The following is a 5,794-nucleotide window of genomic DNA, read 5'->3' as shown; positions in this document are numbered from 1 at the left end:
TTCAAGCGCTGCTCCGCTGACAGAGCCAACTGCAAAAACACGAGAAAGTGACGTGTAAAGAGTTCACGTGACCTGACGTCATCACGCACACAACGAGACGTTGGCAGCAGGGTACCGCACCGGTACCGGAAATATGGCTGCTGTCAAACCAGCCTCCACGTCTAAAAAGTCAACGTTGTTTTTCGGTACGCGTATGTACTAGGAATATATGTGGAAGCCCGTTTCCGCCACACACAAAAAAAAAAAGAGATAAAAAAATATATATATATCTCATAACTATGAGATAATAAAGTCGAAATTATGAGATAAAAAGTCATAATTATGAGATAAAAGTCATAATAATGAGATAAAAAGTTATTATTATGAGATAAAAAGTCATAATAATGAGATAAAAAGTAATTATTATGAGATAAAAAGTCATAATAATGAGATAAAAAGTCATTATTATGAGATAAAAACCAGAACAGTTAGAAGCAGCTCTTTTGCATAGGTTACCCTCTGTTTGACATAGAAATGGATTGTGAGTACATTGAAGACTACTTTAAACGTGGCTTTACAACAGATGAAATACTTCAAATGCTTGCTAATTCACATGAGATTAAACTAAGCAAACGCACCCTAAAAAGGATTTTAAGAAAGAAGCAGCTCTGGCGTAGAAAGAATAAAACCGATGTGGCTGAGGTGGCCAACTTCATTGAACAGCAACTGGAAACATCTGGTCAGTGTCACGGTTACAGATGGATACACCAAAAGTGTTGGTTACATGGAATTGTGACTGACAGAGAAACAGTTAGAATATTGCTAAAGTTATTGGATGGTGAAGGTGATGATCTGAGGTCAAGAAACAGACTGCGAAGACGTGTTTACCACAGCTGTGGTCTAAATTATGTCTGGCACATTGATGGCTACGACAAGCTTAAGCCATTTGGAATTGCAATCAGTGGATGCATTGATGGGTTTTCCAGAAAGATGATATGGCTTGAAGCTTACAAAACAAACAATGATCCAAAGATCATCGCTGGCTACTTTATGGATGCTGTGATCAATGCTGAGGGATGCCCTGCCAGACTCAGACTTGATTTAGGAACAGAAAATGGACATATGGCTGAAATGCAGAGGCTTTTGCATTTGTCAGTGAACCAAGCTGAGACAGACAGTGTAAATGTCAGAGTATAATCTATAATTAACAAATGATGTGTTTGAAACAGTGAACCTGTATATCAAACTCAGACATCTGATAAACAATTAACTAAATCTAGATCATTAACTTTTCTGGGCCTGTGTCTCATTTCATATTTCCGAAATGTTCTTTTATTTTACCGTTTTATTCCAGGAGAGAAATGAAAACTGTCAAAATTACCGTTACAGCTGTGATAGATGCAAATATAATTGTAGCTAATATATTTACACACAAAGTACATTGTTATTGACTATTTTTAAAAACTGAGTAAAATGCAAAGTCCACACATTTATTAACTGAATTATTTATTCAGATATTTAAACAATCACAGTATACACAACTGCATATATTTTCATTTTAACTGCATTTTGCTTAACTTGCAACAGTAAGAAGACTATAAAGTAACCCATCAATAGGTTTATGGCTGATTGCCAATGACAAGCTATATTTTGGTAAATAATAAAAGCACTTGAATATAAAACAGTGCTTGCAGTGTGCTTGCAATGTCAAATGAAAGGAAAATGAAAATGTACACAAGATTGGACTGTGTGACTTGGATTTGTTTTGTTATATGAACAATAAATATTTACATATAAATGAAGGTATTGTAAAACCAAAGTGCTGAAATAACTTCTTCTGAAGTTAGCTTCACTAAGAAAATTACAAAAATATTGCTTAGATGTTTTCAAACTAGTGAAACAGATATAGTGCTTTTGGAGCAACAACAGTTATCTGAACATCAGGTAATGAAATACCAGTTTTTACAAATAAAAACAAATATATATGTAAACAGTCTTAGTATATTTTCCACAGCAAGATGCATTCTCTTTTCTCACATTTTCTTAAACTGAAAACAATGTTTAACAACATAAATTGGGCTAAAAGCAACTGAAAAATGTGGACCGCATGTTAAAGACACTTAATCAGGTAAACAAGATAGTTGTAGTACGTCCATGTCCATAAGGCAAACATCTGGAAACCTACAAAGTTTGAACATTAGTCTCTGATGGCAGTCCAGTTCCTGTTGGCTAAAATCTTTAGCTTAGGCAATGTCCATTACCCACACGTTGCTTTCTAGAACTTTGTTAATTTCATGTCGAAAATCCGGGTAGTTGTCATAACTGACCGGCAACTCCAAGTAACAGCCACACGTGTGAGCAACCGGTCTTCTTTGAAATCCCTGAAGTTGTGTGAAGCTGACAGTGATGTTCTTTCCCGTGAACAAGTCTGATCCAGTGCAAAATCTAAGGAAAAGGGAGAGGTGGTGGTTGTCTGATTCTCTAAGGAATGCACTTACATACTTGACTATTAGTTTGTCCTGGGCATTCTGGGTACTGGGGTAAGTGATCGATCTCATGATCTTTCTTGCTGTTGGTTGTAGCTCTTCGTAGGCTGCTGCAATCCCTTTCAGCTCTGATTTAACAGGTGCAAGCATGTTCCTCCACCGTTCAATAACAAAAGCCGGTTCCTGAATCAGCTTCTGGTGAGCAAGCTCTCTCAAGATTTGCTCAATACTGTCTGCTGTTGGAACCCTCCGGCAGCTGTGAGTATCCATTATTTCCAACAATTCTTCAAGGTCAACACTTTCGAAATCAGAACGGCAGGATTCCAAGATCACTTGCTCAGACTCTGATACATACTTGAAAAAGCAGTCCACAAGATCGCTCTCAACAAAGCCCAAAACAGTTTGCTCCAGAAGTACAGGAGCAAGTTTGATAGGAAGGTACTTCTCTTTTTGCCAGCCTAATCTGATTATTCGTCCTATGCTTTCTCATTCTTCCTTCCCAAAATCATGACGTAAGAACGGCACTTTGAAGTCATTCCCCATAGTGCACTGCTCATAAAAGTCTTTCCAGAATTCTGACAGTACATCCCTCAAAACACTACCATCATCCACAGCCTTTTCAAACTTTCCATCAGGAAGAATAATTTGAAAGTAGACATCATCCTCCATGATACATTCCTCTGAAAAAACTTGAATAAGTTCTCTAAGCATCTGTCCACGATGAAGAACAATAATTTTCTTCACTCTTTCTCTCTGATTGGCCTGTTCCCGCAACACATCCATGGAAGGAGGCAAGGCTGATGCAAAAGATGGTTCCTGAGAGAGAGCAACGTATCATCGAGACCAGAGTTCTCCATCCCAGATATGCTTTCTGTGTGGAAAGTTACAATGCCACTATCCTTTAAAGCATCTACATGATGTAATGTGTCAAGTTCTAGCAAACTATATGCATCCAGTGGGTCGTCTGTGGTGTAAAGATGGGTAACGCTCTCACTGCTTGCATTTGCAAATACTGTGCTACTTCCAAAATAAATGATATCTGAAGTATCTATCTCCACAGCATCTGTTGCAGAAGTATCTGGAGAATGGAAAGCAGGTCTGTCATGTGTCTTTTCACCTTCTTGCGCAGTAGCATCCCTATTCTCCTCCTCAAGATGTATGTCACTGACAAGGTCTTTTTTCTTGGTTAAGTAGAAACGTAAAAGAGGTAACTTTGTCTTTTCATACAGTTCGCCGACTGTGATACTACTATCTAATGAATGCTGCTGAAAGTCAGTTACATCAATGTCAAAATCGGTGAGGCTGCCCTCTGCATTTGTTCCACCTGGGAAAAACAACAGGGCAGCCTTTTCAATCAAGTTCTGTTTTATACTGCCCTTCGGCACACTCTCTTTTCTGGTGCCCCCACCCTTTTTGGTGCGTACCTGAACAAATTCCCCTTCTCTAAAATTCATCCATCCAATCTCAATTTTTCTCTGATCCTTCTGAGCATTCTTTGGAGGTGCTTGATGCTTTCTCTGAGTCACATGATCGTCTTGGTTTCTTGAGAGCTTTCCTCTAAGTCGCTCAAAGAGCTTTGACTTGCGACAGCTGGGTTCTTTTTCCTTCCGCCTGCAGTATCCAAAAACAGCCAGTCGATCACCGTAGGATGGCAGGTACTCTTTAAGCTGGTCATCTGTCATAAGATGTATGACACTGGAATCAATCTACAATGAAGGAATACTTTATTATTAGTTTGGACTATTAGTTTAGGCCAAGTGCATTCAATTATAACAGTGAACAACCTGCATAAGCTGCATCAGATATTTACAAAGATCTTCTAAAAGTCTTCCAAAAAGTCAAAATTAAGCATTTCTTATATTAGCTACCTTCTCCTGTTCCATTCGCTGTGTCTCCCTCAGGCACATGTCGTGACCTTAAGTAGTCACTTAGGTCCTCCATTTTGTGACAGTTCAAAAAACCTCTGCACCTATGTTGAATACAAGTATAGCTCAAATGTGACCTTAAATCAAACATACATCTATACAGTTTTATAAAATCTTTTTTTGTTTGTAGTTTTGGAATTCAAACTTCTTCACAGTCAATTAGTCAATCATGGTTAAATATGACAAAACCCTTTACTGTCTTCTAAATTCCTCAAATTGGGAGAAAAAGAGCAATTTAATTTTTATATTTAATACTTTATATTTATTACTACGACATAACAGGTTAATTGTACACAATTAATACATTCATTAATACACAGTCACTGTGGTCCAGCAGTTGAGCTGGAACCTTACATATTGTAACAAACTGAGTGACGTGTAATATTAACCTGTTATGTTAAAGTGTTATTGTGTTTACAGGAAGAAGTTCTAGTTAAAATAGGTTGTTGCAATTACTGAGTATAGGAGGTCAGTGAAGGTCTCATGACCTGTGTAGCTGTAAAAAAAACAACTGTCAATCATCCTAGCTACCTATGGGGGTGGGCGGGACATGAGCGTGTCTGCGATTAGCGCTGCGAATGAGGTGAGAGCAGTGTTGCCGACTTTCCAAACCCTCTTGGAGACTTTTTTTTGTGAAAAGCGACTATTTTTTTGTGAAAAGCGACACTTTTTTGTGTGTAATTGGAGACTTCCTGGTGTCTTGGAGACTGACGAGAAAGCGCCGCACGCATCGTTCTGTCCTCAGCGAGCAGCGGGTGCTGCCGTGAGCCCCCTCCGCCATGAGCCCGCCCCCTCCGCCATGAGCCCGCCCCCTCCATCATGAGCCCCGCCCCCTCCGCCGTCACAAAGACTCACAGGAGCCGAGCGAGTCGCGCAGCAGTAGCGGCAGAGAGGAGAGACCCACACGTCTCCGCGTCCAGGCTCAAAATTAATCGCGCAAAGCCGCCGCTGATCCCGCCCCGGCTGGATGTAAATGTTTCTTCACTGTTACACTAAAATAAATGACCTCAGTCACCTTGTCCACTTTGTGTGCCTCTCTGTGACATCAGCTAAACATATAGTCATCATTGTATTGTGCCTATATACTCGGTACTCAAGGACACAACCATCAGGATGCAACTCGACAACTTTATTAGTACTTCTTCTCCCACGTATATCCCAACATCATATATCAGTGCGCCCTCACCTGGCCATAGCCGGCCACTACATCTCCCCCTTTTAGATGAACGTTGAACTGCTTTGTCAGAACCTCAAGATGACAAAGTGCATTGAACATTATAGCTACTTTCCAGTTTCCGAACTTATCTTATAATGTCAGGAGTTCACTCAAATCCTTATTAAAACTTAAGTCTAAACTGAGAAACCAACAGAAGAAATTATATTTTACTGTAGCTATTGTATGAG

This window comes from Taurulus bubalis (assembly GCF_910589615.1).
Source record: "Taurulus bubalis genome assembly, chromosome: 2".
Classification (NCBI taxonomy): Eukaryota; Metazoa; Chordata; class Actinopteri; order Perciformes; family Cottidae; genus Taurulus; species Taurulus bubalis.
This window is presented reverse-complemented; position numbering follows the sequence as displayed.